Genomic DNA, 14,588 nt, shown 5'->3' on the forward strand with positions numbered 1-14,588 from the left:
CATATATATTTATGAAATATTCCTCTCATTAACTGGAATGTACATTCACAAGTCGGATCAGTTTCAGTGAAGCACTGCATTCAAATAAACTGTTAGAGCTTTGCCTAGTTTCATTATGCATGCAAATAGCTGCATCGTGCATTGTCTATACTGACCTACTTACGAAACCAGAAGTTACATACACCTTTCTCACTATCTGAAGTCTCACTATCTGATCAAGCTTCTCTTGTTTTATGTCAGTTACAGTTCACATCTTTTTTTCTGTTTGCTAAATGTTACAGTAATGAGAAATAGAAAGTAGCATATATTTATTTATTAATGTCTTTAAAATTTAAATTTTATGACGTAATGCCTACTAGCTTATTAAGCATGCCTGTCTTTAACACTAAACGTCTAGTTAAACTTTTCAAATCTAAAAATTGATTTGATGTTGTTGAAGTTAGGTGAGCTCCTCATAGATATTTCAAGCAGAAATGTAGATGTTTCCCAATTTGTTATTCCATGACCCTGGAACAAATCTTTCTTGAAAATGAGAATTTATTTTCTCAACAAAGTTTATTCTGTTCAAATAAACGTCAAATTAGAAATGAAACTTGGAACTAATTTATTCTCAAAGAGTAGTAAAAAAAAATAAATCTATGCTTGAAATTTCTGATAGCCTCCAGGCAGTTTCATCTGTGGTATGCATTATTACAGACCCAGATCAGATACAGATCTAACTTACAGATGTAGGCTACTTTAGTTTGTTTCTAATGTTTCGCGACACTGCATCTGCATGTTGCTCTGTTAGTTTGATTACGTTCGTGGTTAATGCACTTTCCGAAATCAAAAATGCATTTGTTACTAAAGCCATGCTTTCTTCATGAGAATGAAAACAATCTTAGCAATCATTTAAGAAAAGCTAAACATGCCAATTTTTGACAGGAACTGCTACTAACGTTAGCCTCTTTAGCGCTCATTGGATAGCAAGTCACAATCTTATCACAGAACATCTAGTTCTTATCTTGTCACTCTGTTACGTTTCTCTTTTCTACAAGTATCTAAATGATGCCACACAAACATTTCAAACGAGGTGGAGCCTTTTCCAACTGAGCGTCTGTCGGCCTGACTGTCAAAACAACAGGGCAACAAAAAAAAAGTCTCAAACATAAACGCAGAGTGCCAGCCTCAAAGCACTCAGTATCATATCCAGTGTAATGTTAGCTTAAATTTATTTCACTATTATTAGTGAAATATTGTGGCATGATATCGTTTTACATAACTATTCTTATAGTCACAGATTTCTGGCATTTTGGGTCTTTTTTTTTTCATCCTTACATGTATAATGTCTTCCACCATTGAATTGAACATAAACAGAGTAACACTGCATTCTCACACTGCCGCTATGAAATGATTGTCAAATTTGCTGCTATGCAACTCAAACGAAGCATCAAATCAAAGTAGTTTTTGAAAACTTTGTATCATTTTGGTCGATAATATGTCTCATCTCTAGCTCAAACATCACAGAACCTCATTACCTCTATGCCTATAACCAAAATAAAGGTAACTCTACATCATGGCATGGGATTGCAATGTTCATTATTATGCAGTCATTAGTTTGATTCTCAAAAAGTCTGCCTGCTACACTGATGATATGCAAAGTTTATTGAACAAGAGAAAATACAACATCAAAACTGCAGTAACTAATCTCTACTTTGAGCCTAATTCTCACAGACGTCCTGTGGCGACCCTCCAGAAAGCTATCGGGTTTATTTTTACCACTCACTGTGTGCATCTTATGGCTGCTGCAGCATGCAACCGCACAGGAATGCTCAAGCGTTTATGTGCAGAGTGGATGTCGTTTGCTGTTTAAAAAAGCAATAAAATGACAAATTGTAGCTGAGGTCCAGTTTATCTCAGTGTTTAGACATACAGCATTTCCTTAGCGTTACATTATGCTGATTGAATTATTCCTTTTTTTTTCTTCCAGTCTGGTAGGTAATGTTTGATGCTCTGATGCCAGCGCTGACATATGGCCAAATGGATTTTGAGTTGGAGCTTTAAAACATACCACCTGCCCAAAACAGATTTGGTCAGGCAGAATGAAGCTTTGGAGACAAAAAAAAAAAAAGAAAGAAAGAAAGAAAGAAAGACTACAGTTAAGATTAGCAAGTTGTTGAAACCTGGAGCAGTAATAATCTCATTTAATTTTTCCCTGCAGCTGAATTTAGGTTGATCATCCTTTTGTGCTCGAAAATGAGTCATACAGGACACTGCACTGTGGCTACAGTACAGTGAATTACAGTGCAGTAAAACATTAGGCCCACCATTACTAATCATGATGACAGTCCTAATTCTCTGAGCTGAAGGCGTTTTGTGGTCATCCTGTTACAAACTATCAAAGCTTAGTTTTACCATTCAACGGCTGTAGCCATGAGATAAGTTAACGCTCTCTGCTGGAATGCTAATACTTACCAGCGCTAAGGGACGGGAATGAATTATTTCATTATTATGTCTCAAACGTCTGAGAATTTGAAGGAGGAAAGGGAAGGATGGAGGGCTAACAAAAGAGAGACGTAGAGGAAAAGGAAAATGTAAAGATGTAGATTGAGAGCAAAAAAAAAAGTAGCAAGACAGAGAGAGTCACAAGAAAAACAAATCAGGTAGATATTAGGCTTTCTGCCGCACTTTATATCAACCTCTCTTCCATTTACAGGAATTCTCTCACCAGGACTGTGGTGAGAAAGGCAGTCACGAGTGGAGAAGTCATTTTATTTTCCAGTTTGAGACATACAGAAGACAGATAACCGGAGGGCTTTTCTCAGATTGGTACATTTGAAGCTATGAGCTCAGGAATGCCACGAGGTAATATTGGAAAATAATAACCGTACAGATGTATTTTACAGCTTTGAAATGAAAACTGCCCAGGCTGAATCTGAAAACATGTGACCTTTTGGAGAATTTCTGCCCTAGTTTTACATACCCAGTGCCTTCACTGGAGGGAGCGGGCAGGGGGTGCGAGAAAGGAGTGTACAAGATCACAAAGTGAAACACACTTTTATGACCTTTAAAATAGAAATCCTCAAAAAAATGAACAGAAAATTTAGCTTTCGGATCTCGGAAGCTGAGTTTGGAGGCTGCTTAATTATTTTATGTTCAGCTTAATACATGCTCATATTCTAACGCCTGCGGTTGCCCACTTGGTAGCTATTGCGAGCAAAACCAAATTGCTTATAAGTGCATGACAAATCAGTGGAGGGAAAAGCACAAAGGTGTGAGCCAGATCAAAATGCATGGGATGACATTCAGCTGACGCATGATGCAGCGTGTCTAAGATGCTTCTGACGATACTGCCTTTTACTCAGCTTTCATCCTGTCCCAGGTATAGATGCAGGGACACAGTTTCCAATAACAGCTTTAGCCAGCTGCCTATCTGTCCCTTACAGATCAACTTATTACCGCCATAAATGCTCAGCATGCTGCTGTCTGGGGATGGACTCGTAATCCCTCCAAAGACCAGGGTTTTATCACAACTAAATCTGCTTCACACACACAAACACACGCAGACAAGGCATACATCAGGGAAACCGGCATGGATACGCAAAAAAGACACACAAACACAGGACAACAAGCTCGCCTGTTAGCGACACAGACACGCATGCAAGAACGGGGATTTTTATCACAGACAAATCTGTTGCTGTCTGCCGGTTAAGAGATTATTAGGCAGTGATTTTGGGGTACAAACAGGCAGGGGTGTTATTAACAGCTGAACACTGGCTGACTTTCTGAAGTCCAAGTAGTGTTAGGTGATATCATTAAAGCTGTACCCTAATGCTGTAATGGGTGGTGTTGTAAAAATGGCATTAAGATTAAGCAAACAATTGTGTTGGCAGCGTTTATATGCGACACAATTCTTTTTTAATGACATTTTCTTCTCCTGAAAAGTAAACAAGGTTCATGATGTGTCTGGGTGAAGTAGACAGTCTTCAGTCAAGCACTGTGTTGTTGGCCCCAAATGAAATTACATATGTCACAAGTAACTTAATATCCAGAGCCGTATAAGATTCATGCAACTAGGGAGATGCTGTCATTATTGTGTAGATTATGGGAAAATAATAGTTCACAAAATTATTCCAGACACAAAAGCATATTGATAACAAAGATGGTGAGACGCCAGCTTCAGTGATGTAAGATCCAAATGTATGGCAAACTGAGCACCATGTTAGAAAAACATAATTTATTGTACACTTATTTGAAGCTTAGTTAGTTTTTCTTCACCTGCTGTTTAGGGTTAGAATTATAACTATTATGTAATGATCAATTAAAGAGAGCAATTTGTCTTGAAAATGTAAAATCTCACGCAGATTGAAATATTGAAATCCCAGTCTGTTGTAGGAGAGTATGAGACCTGATTGCATCAGTGCTCTTCTCTCCATGCATGCTTTAGTTACGTTCCTAACTAAAACGTACATCGCTTCGGTGCGCAGACACATCAAGCTTCCCGGAGTGTGAAGACAGCTGCTTTGTTTTGAGTGTGTGAAGTCACTTAAGCCTGCGCCGGAGTTAAAGGTTACCTTTACAACTTTCGGGTTTTATTCTTAAAAATGCTTACATTGCAAAGTAGGGCTGTTTATTCTTCCACGTTATGAATAATTCAGGGAGAGAAGGCGAAGTGACAAGACAGGTGCAGGCTTTATCCTTTTTCTATCCTTCTTTAAAAAATCCTCTGTAAATTTGTGTCACCTTTCCTCGTTCCCCGGGAGAAAATTCCTGAGACAGCTGGAAAGTAATGTTTCTCTAACCTGTCTCAGCTCTCAGTCACAACACAGCCTAGTGCAACTAAAGCAAAAGAGCCACAACTGCTCTTTTGTAAAAGTATATTACATTTTTTTTTTCAAATGAAGATCTGATTAAAGCATGCTGATGTGTAAAACCCCCCCAAAAAACAGTATTCCTTCAATTTTCTAAGTATACTCTGACAGCATTTTTGATAATTAATAAACATCAAATAAAAAAAAAACATCAAATAAATGTAGCAATTAATTATTTCATGAGGTGATAAGAATGACTAAAGTTTTAATCAAAAACAATGAATGATTGTGCGAACAGAGCCCAAGTTTTGATTCCAGTGGCTTAAAAGTTACACTTGGGATTCTTTGCTTTAATTGTGCCTTTTTTTTCCCAGCTGTCTTCACTTAATAAATAATTGTAAGACAAAGGAACCGCTTTCCCAAATAACTTAAATTAAGTTTATTTTAAAATTGACATTGTAATGTTGAAATCTGTGAAGCGAGTTCACACACCACAATCTGAGATTGAATCTGCATAACAGACAATCTCCTAGGATCAATAACCTGCTTATACTGGTTCAGAAACACAGAGTTCATTGAAAATTATGCTCGGTATAACGGTATATGCAAATAATATTGATTGTTAAACTTCAAATGTGAATTCTGCTTTTTTCTTTTTATTCAGATTCCACAGTTGGTATGAATGTCGAAACCATAATTAGTCTTGGTTGTTACTATGACTAAAGTAACATTTTGTTGTTATTATTGGGGCTTAGAATATTTATCTTTGAACGCGTTCAAAGATAAATATTCTTGTGGGTTCACGTGAATTAGTCCTCACTGGTACCATGAATTCCGGTTGGATGGATTGAGCCCTTGATAGTGAAGGGCAAAAAAAAAAAAAAGTACACTCTTCAGTCCCATTTCTGGTTCTTGTCTAGTTCCCCGACTATGGCTGTATTAAATGTTTCTCTTTTGTCAGCATCACATATTCCATCTATTTTATGCAAACTTCACCTGAAGTTTGTGGAAGAGTCTATGCTGTCTCTCAAACGCCAAAAGTTACCCCAGCCCATCAGGTTTATTTAGACAGTTTGTTCTGTTGCATCAGCAATTTGATTATTCTGTCATGATCCAGAGCTTGGTACCATCCACACATTCACTTCCTGTCAGCAAAGTAACATCACTGCCTGGCTGCCTCATAAACCTCCAGGCGGATCAAACAGGTCTCTGCCGTTTGTGCAGAGACCTGGCTATAAACTGACTGAACCACCTGAACCATCCCAAGAGACCCAGTTTGATCCTTGAGAGGCAGCCCTACCTGGACCTGAAGTAGAGATCAAGTGCAGGTAGTGTTTTTTTTTTTTACATGTCTGTGCCATCTTGCACACTTTTGCTGCATTCGAGATGATAGTGTTTAAAATGCAGATGGTGTTTGAGAGCAACCTGACTTACAGTGTGTCAGACGGGCAAGAATTTATGTGCTTGGTTTTTTCACTGTTTCCTTGAAGTGATGTTCATAAAAAAGTTTTAGATGTTCACCTGTATAACAATACCAACCTATAAACAAGAATGAATTTTTTGTCTGAAGTGTTCTTGTGAAACAAATAACTCTTTATAAGTTTACTGGTTCACTTCCAACTTGACTCTCACCTTTGATCATGAAATATTGATCCTGATCCTGATTGTGAGATGTTGGATAGAATAAGCTTCCTCTGTTGGTTGGCTTATCTACCTCACTGCTCTCTTGTGAGAGAGGCTTGACTGATAGTCCCACCCACCAGATCACATCTGCATGTTTAACAACATGTGGCAATGATCACCCTACTGTTACCAACTCAGCGACTTTCTTGCTATATTATTTAGTGACATTTCAGACAAAAAAAAATAAAAAATTGGTATCAGTCACAATCGGAATCGGCAGGTCATGTGCAATCAGACAGAAAATTGCAATTGGTGCACCCATAGCATTAAGCATATACAATTGACTTGTAAGTTACATCTGCTATCATACTCATTTTGCAGATAACATACTGCATGATGATGAAGAGCCTAATGGAACAGTGACTCCTTAGTTAAAAATACAATTTGTAGGTAGAAATATCAAGTATAGGAATTAAAGTAAGTATGGAAGTATCAGTGACCCATATAAATGATGAATGTTAAACTTTAGATTTCCTGCAGGCAGTTAACACCTTGGATAGCCTTCTATAATTTGACATGAGGACATCTACTTTGACATGATTTTCCGCTCCATAGTGAGGCATAAGCTGAGTGACCAGAAATAGGTGGAATATGTTGCCCTAATAACGTAGTTATGCATTTCCAAGTTGGATGCGTCTTGGAGTGTGGACTCAGGTGGATACATGGCCAATTTACTGTAAAACACAGCACCGCACACAGCAGCTAGCTTGTTGCTTCTGCCAGCCGTCATCCGTCACTTATACTAAATTGTCCCATTTGTGTAAGGTTAAAAAAAAAAAAAAGAAAATCCTCATTTCAGGTTTAAGTTAATGCTTGTAAAGACAACATAATAGTACAGAAAATATGTTTTGGTCATCTCTGTTGGGTAGCTTAATAAGGCCATGTTTTGCCCTGCTCTAATTATTATACATCTTATCAATATGCATCATCTCTTAGGTATTTTATGCTGTGCTGTGTTGCCAGTGCTGAAACCAAGGTCGAACTCAAGCTACTTTTAAGTGTCCTTGGTTAGTAAAATTAGATTCTGAGGCAAACATAGTCAAGTGTGTGTGTGCATGTGTGTGTGCGAGAGAGACACTGGCAAGGATGAAAATGATGCCACACACATATATACACACACTTTCTCTGCAACCACTTAGAGTGTTTTGAATACAGCCTGTGGCAGTGTTCCCAGCATCCCACCTTAAAACCACATTCTCTTATAAGGACCAACCATGGAAACCTAAGTGATATGCACTAACCGATTCCTTCTCAGCTTTTGCGGTGGAGGCTTTATTTTTAGCTGAGAAATGAGCTGAGTAAGTATGAATCATGCTTTTAATAATATATTAATCAGTCATCCTACACAGTTTGGCTGGCAAGTAGTGTTAGCTTGCAGATATCTTTTACAGGCTTGAACTTCATACTTGGATATCAACCAACACTAAACTAATGATCAATTATCTTATTTAGAGAAGAAGCCAAGAGGCCCATGGAAACTTGGTAGCAACAAGTTACCAGTTCCATAACTCTGTTGATATGGCAGCTATCAGTTGTAATCTGGCCTTTATGGAAGAATGGCCAGAGAATGCCATTACTGAAACTTTGCCATATCCCAATTAGGGGACACAGCAAATATATGGAAGAAGGTGTTCTTGTCAGATGAGATAAAAATTTAACCTTTGTTTATGTGTTCAAATGGCCTAGTCAAAGTCCAGATCAAAATGTATCTTAGTATCTATTGCAAGACTTGACAACTGATTTTCACAGATACTTCCTACCTAATCTGACTGACCTTGGGCTATTTTACAACAAGTAGGCCAATGGTTGTTAGTCTGTCTTGTTCTATAACTTAGAATCCTGAGAAAATATCTTAAAGGTTGTTGATCTAACATGAGAAAACCTAAAACTGGTTCAAGGCATAGGAATACATTTGTAAAGCACTCTAAGTAGCCACAAAGCAACCTATCAGACCTGCCTACCAGCCAAAAATTAAATCCTGAATCCCTTAAATCTTCTTGCACATTACGTTAATCCTCGGGGACCATTTAGGCGTCTTTTCAGTCGGGCTTGGTTGATAACCCACTTGCAGCCTCGACAGTATGCAGATGCCCGAGTGCACAAGTGTTTCATGCATATCAGTGTCTCGGTGTTCATCCGGGAGCCTCTCGTTCTGCGGCCGTTGATGTTTGTTGTGCGTCTGTTGGTCTCTGAGGTGTTGTTGTTGTTTGCATGCAGATAAACAGAGATGGCTTCGCCGGTCACGCGCTAAGCTCTCTCATGTCCTCAGCAGTGTGTGTGGTAATGAGAGCTGCTGACACAGTAAACTCTGGCCACTCAGACATAAAGATGTTTGGCTTGAAAACATCAAGCCACAAGGACACTTGTAAATGGGTGTTCACAACCTTTTCTTGTTCTGCTGTGCTGCATGCTATCTCTTTGAAACCACCGATAATTAATTCTGCCTTCTTTCCCCGTTGCCCTTTGCTTTTTTCCCTGACAGATTTTCTCTATCAGCCACAAGCACACAATGAGATGCTACCTCCTCTACAGTTCACCGCCAGTTCACTTTGCCTCATGCTGACAGAAACGATGGTGGACAGAAATGCAAATTTGACAGAGACAACAATGCCTGGCTCAAATGTTTCTACAACTTGAAGAACCAATTTGCATACTCTTGAAAGTGCAGTTCCAGACTTTTAGATGTAGGTTTGTCTGCAACTTATGATATGCTGTCACTTTGTGCTGATTCATCTGTCCCTGGAGCATCGAAGGAGTCTAAAAATATTCCGGCAGACCTTGTGGAAAAAAAAAACAAAACTCATCTCAATTGTCGACAAAGTGGCATCTCTGTTTTTATCAAACCCAACTACTGTACGTTCTGGGACAGTTAGATTCATTCCGTTTGTAGTGTCCTTGTAACAAGCATTAATCCAGCAAAGTTGGTGGCTCTGTGCAGTCTCTTTTTTTTTTTTTACAGCAGAAGGCTGGTGGCTGACTTTGACAGGCTGGTTTATTGCAGTTTCAGTGAGCAGGCTAAAGAGAATGTAGTGCAAAGACAACTTGTCCTTGTCATGTGGAGTACGTCTTTTTACTTTTGGACTGTGCCCTTCGACAAGAATCTGAGAAACCATGCTGAGTTATTCAGTCTTCGTCAGTCTCGGTGTACGCCTCTCTCATCATCTCAAGCTCTCACTCACACACCCTGCTTGCACTTGCTTCCCTGTTACTTTTTCCTCTTTCTGTCTCCCCTCCAGTTACACTTTGACTTTGTCTTCTCTTTTGCCTCCCACTGCTTGTCTCTTTCTTAGCAGATCGCAGTCTTTCAGAGTTAGCATTCTAAGTTTCCTCACACCAATGCTGCCCGTCTGTCACAGTCGGGATGCCTGTCTTTCTTTTTCCCCCTTCTTATTCTCTTTTTCTCTTGATCCCTTGTCTTTCCAGTTGGTTGGCTATACCCCTTATCTCTTTCTGTGCAGAACTTTTCTTTTTTTTTGTATTTTGCCACAGTACTACCAGAAACCTCAATGTAAAAGTAGAAAGCAGAAGAAAAAAAAAATGCATTGGTCAACGTTTGCAAAAATAAATCTAAAAAGTGTGATGTCCAGATGTATTCTACACACGTTACTCTGATGCCTCTAAAGAAATCTTGCTCATATGGAAGATGAGCAGAACAGAAAGGCATTGTTTGCTTATTGCCACAAGTCATGCAGAGGAAACAGAAAGCAGACAAAAGGTCAACAAGTACCACATTTGAACATTTTGGCCTATATGCATAATAGGATGTGTGTAGTATTATACATACTGTATAACTACTCTCAAATAAAGTGGTACTCTCAAGCACTTTATTTGCCAATTAAAAAAATATTGCCCGTCAAAGAAATAATCCACCTTTGTTTTCTGTTTAAGTCTATTTGTAATCCTGAAATAAATATGCAGTAAATATGGAGTGGAAGTGAGTAACCTATTGAACCACTTTTAAGACAGTTTATAGTTTCTAAAGAGCCAAACTCATAAAAAAATATTTTATAGTGGTCTCGATAAGTACTTCTTCAGGTGTTCTCAAGGTCTTTTAAACAAATTTCTTTAATCATCGCTACTTTTTCGCTCATTTTCTTTTGCAGTCCTGACCATGACTGACCCGGACTATTTAGGCTCATTTCCACTTTAAGAGCCTTCTCCAAGGAACCATGGTAGTTCTCTAGATCACATAAAATCCTATTAGCTACATGGTAACATTCAACATGCTACTCTATGTTCTTTTCACTCACCCACTTTTCTCTCCATGCTCACATAACACTACTATTATTGTTATTTGGTCATAAATTAACTAAATCTAATGAACTGGATCTTTGTCAGACCATGTTTCTCTCTGTCTCCGTAGCTAACGACAAAGAGAGCTTGTTGTCTGCGTCCATATGACTCATTTGCTGACTTCCAGAGTGACGTGAGGTTATTTGATCTCTGTGAGAGTTTGCTGCTTCAGAAGGTTCACCTCCTTGGATTACCACTGACTTCCTCAGACAGCATGATGATGCATTCCTTTCTTATTATACAAAAGTTGTAATCAGACCTATGCATGCTTAGGGTGGTGTGGTGGGAAAATGTGATCATGAAGCTGTATTTTCTGATAAACACACGCTGTATCTGATAAATTGATTACATGCTTTATTGTGATTGGCAATTCAGTACATAGTGCAATGTCTGCTTCTAGTGGATTTTGTAATGCTTGTGACTGCATCAGATTGTTTATGTCTCTCTGCACCCATGTGTGTCTGCCGGTACATCTGTGCTTATGTTTATTTATTTGTTTACATGTCTACTCATTTGTTTGCTTGGTGCCTTACAGCATGTGCTCAGTGCATAACATGCGACTCCATCCGGAGTTAGTGAATTTCTTCACGAGTCAGCATTTGCATTGCCTCTTCATTCGACCCAATGGGAATTGTCTCAGGTTTTTTATATTTTTATTTTTGAAACTGAACATGTTTCTTAACGGTCTTAACAACTGGAGCCATTGTTTGAGATTGGGGAGTCATAAAACCCAATTTTCCAGGGAGAAAGGTGGTGTGGGGGGTTTGGGGGGGACATTCTGAAATCCAAATGTTCTTATCTCATGCACTATTAAGCGAGGCAGTCGGGTGTGTGGGTAACATGCTTTAGAGTCCGTCTGTCACTGCCTCAGGGCATGTTGTGCTCACAGACACACATATGCACACACATAAAAAAAAAAAATGCATATTCAGACACACAAATACACACTAACGCACACACACACACCTCCTCTTAGTCACCTAGTCATCTATTAACTCACTCAAACATTCCCACAGCCTCAGGGCTCTTTAGCTCCAGTCCTATACGGCCTTGGTTCAGATCAGAGAGGTCAACTGTGACTCTCGCTTCATTAATCACAACTGTTAGACTGGCCAGTTATTTATGTTTATTTCCTGATATGTGCTCACCCTGTAAACAACTTTGTGTTGAGGGTCACAAATAGATCGGAAACTGTCTTTTTGGGCTTTTGACGTAATTTAATGGAGAATAATAAAAAAAAAAAAATATTTATCAGATGTGACTATTTCATCCTTTGTTGTCGAATCTTTTTGTTCTGGGGTTTCTTTTGGTATTTTTCATCATTTGTTTTTTAGATAGTATGAGTCAATGGTGGAAGAGATGATCATTTCAGATGAAACCGGTGATTAATCTGACAGCAAGTGTTCTTAAGTATGAATGCCTCATACCTTTACTCTCTTTTTCCATCAGGGTAAAGCACAATGCAGAACCGTTCAGATTCAGAAGTACCGGTTTGCTGCAGCTTTCGGATGTGTCTCTGCTTCAACATACCTGAGTCAAATAACGAGGTCATTAGCAGGACTCTGGAAATCATAAATGCATGCTAAGGGGTTAAGCAGTGCAGCCATTTGACTCATATGTGTTGGACCAGGGACACATGCAAAGGTTGCTGGACCTCGAGGCTTGAATTTGAGGACCCCTGAAATAGATTGTGTTTTATGCATTTCCAGACATAAAAAAAAGGAACATATTAGCAAGCGCTGGCCATCAACATTAAACAGAAATCAATGCATTACAAACAAATTGCACACATCTTGCGCTGAACCTAGCAATAAACCTGACTTTGGCATTGTAAGATCAGGCATCGGTTTGTCTCTGTGAAACTGATGCTCATGCTTTTGCCCTTGGCAAGCTGAGTTGACTCTCTTTTAGAGTTAGCTTTGAAATTACATATGCATGTTTGCCCGCATGAGTGCGCATCAAAGAAAGAGTGAGGATGAATCTCTTTCTGTTAAGATATGATGTGTACACTTCCTGCGTCTTGCACGACTTCAGGCAGAAAACCCAACAGATGACAAATATCAGGTGTTTCTTTCATGAGGAAGGAATATGTTTGTGTGCTACATGAGGGGGAGAGAGCAGGTGAGAGGTGTAGGCCTGTTTGTGTCAGCAGATTTAACCCTGAACAGGAGAGACAGGAAAGGAAGGTTATCTGAACTCACTATTTTTAGCACTCTTGGTAAAAATGTGTGAAACATTTTAGAGTAGTTAACATAACCTTGCATAGCAATCTTTATTACGAGTATCAAGTCAAGCTTGGGAGCAATAGGGTAGGAACCATTCTGTGATAACTTGATGACAGGGGAAAGAGAAAGATGATGCGCAACACTGTGCACTTGTGGAGCCCAACATGTGGCAACTAAACATCTGTGAATCTGTGCAAAACTGGGGAACATTTGCAAATACCAGAGAAGTGACTGGTAAGGAAGCAAACTTTTGAAACTATACTGTTGTGGATATTGTTTCCTCTGAGACGTTGCTGCAGCTAGTGCTGCCACAGAGCTAATTGTTTCACAGGGTGTGGCCCAAACAATCCTGATCAGTAGCCATACGTTCCTGGATTTTAAACTGCTCAGAGTGTTTGTTTGCTTTTGCTAAATGTTTAAAGTAAACTTTTTATTTCTTATTGGCTCATTGAAAACATAATGCGTAAAGGTTTTAGTTCCTACTTATGGCATTATGAAATAATGGGAGTATTTCATTTCAGCAAACTTTGATGGCAATTTCGACTTTGGTCATTGTCCTGCACAGTTTGTTACATTTCATGAGGCTAATGACTCTAATGAGGTTTTTAGGAGTTTGGAAGAGAAACAGGCCTAAAGCATCACCAATATTTAACCTCACTTAAGAGTGAACACAAAGTGCTTTTCCAGAAATACTCAGCTTTCAATTTAAACCAGACCCATCCTGCGAGTTTGTTGGAGAAAAGCCGAGTCTTAGTCAAAGCACACAGTTCTGGTTCAAGTTCCTGAACAAGTGAATATACACACCTTCACTTATATGCTATGTTCCTTTAACTGTCCTAGTTTGAAAAGTGACAAAGAGAACTTGATCTTTATGTCCCATTATATTTGTCACTCAGCTATCATCTAAAAGTTCAGCAAGAATCAAATTAACCTAAAAATGAATAGATACAGAATGTACATGTATTTCATTTTCATTTAGAAAAAATATTTTAGGTGTCTAAAGTTATGTTTTAACAGAACCAATGTGACCCCTGAATGAATGTCAAATTAAAGGCAGGTTTTTTCTTAAACTTTAACTGTACATTTATAATACTGCAGCAAAAGATTAATTTATTGTTGTGTTTTTCATGTCTTTCTCATGGATACTGACACTACTACTAATAGTAGTAATAGTACTTTGGAGAGCAGCGAAGATCTTTAATCAGTTTTAAACATACCAAAGTCTTTGAAGTATTCATTTATAGTTTCAGATGGTTTCCTATAAACTTTGTGTTTGGTGGACGGTGACAGAAATCGCTCGCACGCGCTTTTGGTGAGAGTAAGTGGCGCAGAGTCCGGCAGACTGTGTGTGAAGTGCGAAGTGAACAGAAGACTGTTTAGCAGCCTCTCACAGCGCTTTGCCAACAGCATGTTGCGTTGGCAGAGGAACTGTCCGTTTTGAACAGCTAGCGGCATTGCTGATCAGATGTGTTTGTGTGTCTTTTTCTCTGTGTGAGTAAAATCACAGTGACTCCTGCTGAGCAGTTCAGTTTGCTAGGAATGCCAAGTTAGGTCTGAGGAAAATGATAGTTAGCATGTCTGCATTAAATGAGTGTTA

At 38.8% G+C, this 14,588-nt stretch overlaps 1 long non-coding RNA gene across 3 annotated transcripts in view; it reads left to right on the forward strand.

The window, feature by feature from the left end:
• LOC107833453 (uncharacterized) overlaps window positions 1-14,588 on the forward strand; it is a 107,962-nt gene that overhangs the window by 7,308 nt on the left and 86,066 nt on the right. The window contains exon 1 of one of the 3 annotated variants that reach the window (XR_001659231.1): window positions 12,869-13,225. The exons of the other annotated variants lie outside the window; for them this stretch is intronic. This is a non-coding gene — a long non-coding RNA (uncharacterized LOC107833453). Of the gene's footprint in view, window positions 1-12,868; window positions 13,226-14,588 lie in introns of those variants that run through there. 3 annotated transcript variants of the gene reach the window in all.

The sequence above is a fragment of the Poecilia formosa genome, unplaced genomic scaffold (genome assembly GCF_000485575.1).
Source record: "Poecilia formosa unplaced genomic scaffold, Poecilia_formosa-5.1.2 Scaffold0, whole genome shotgun sequence".
NCBI classification, from domain to species: domain Eukaryota; kingdom Metazoa; phylum Chordata; class Actinopteri; order Cyprinodontiformes; family Poeciliidae; genus Poecilia; species Poecilia formosa.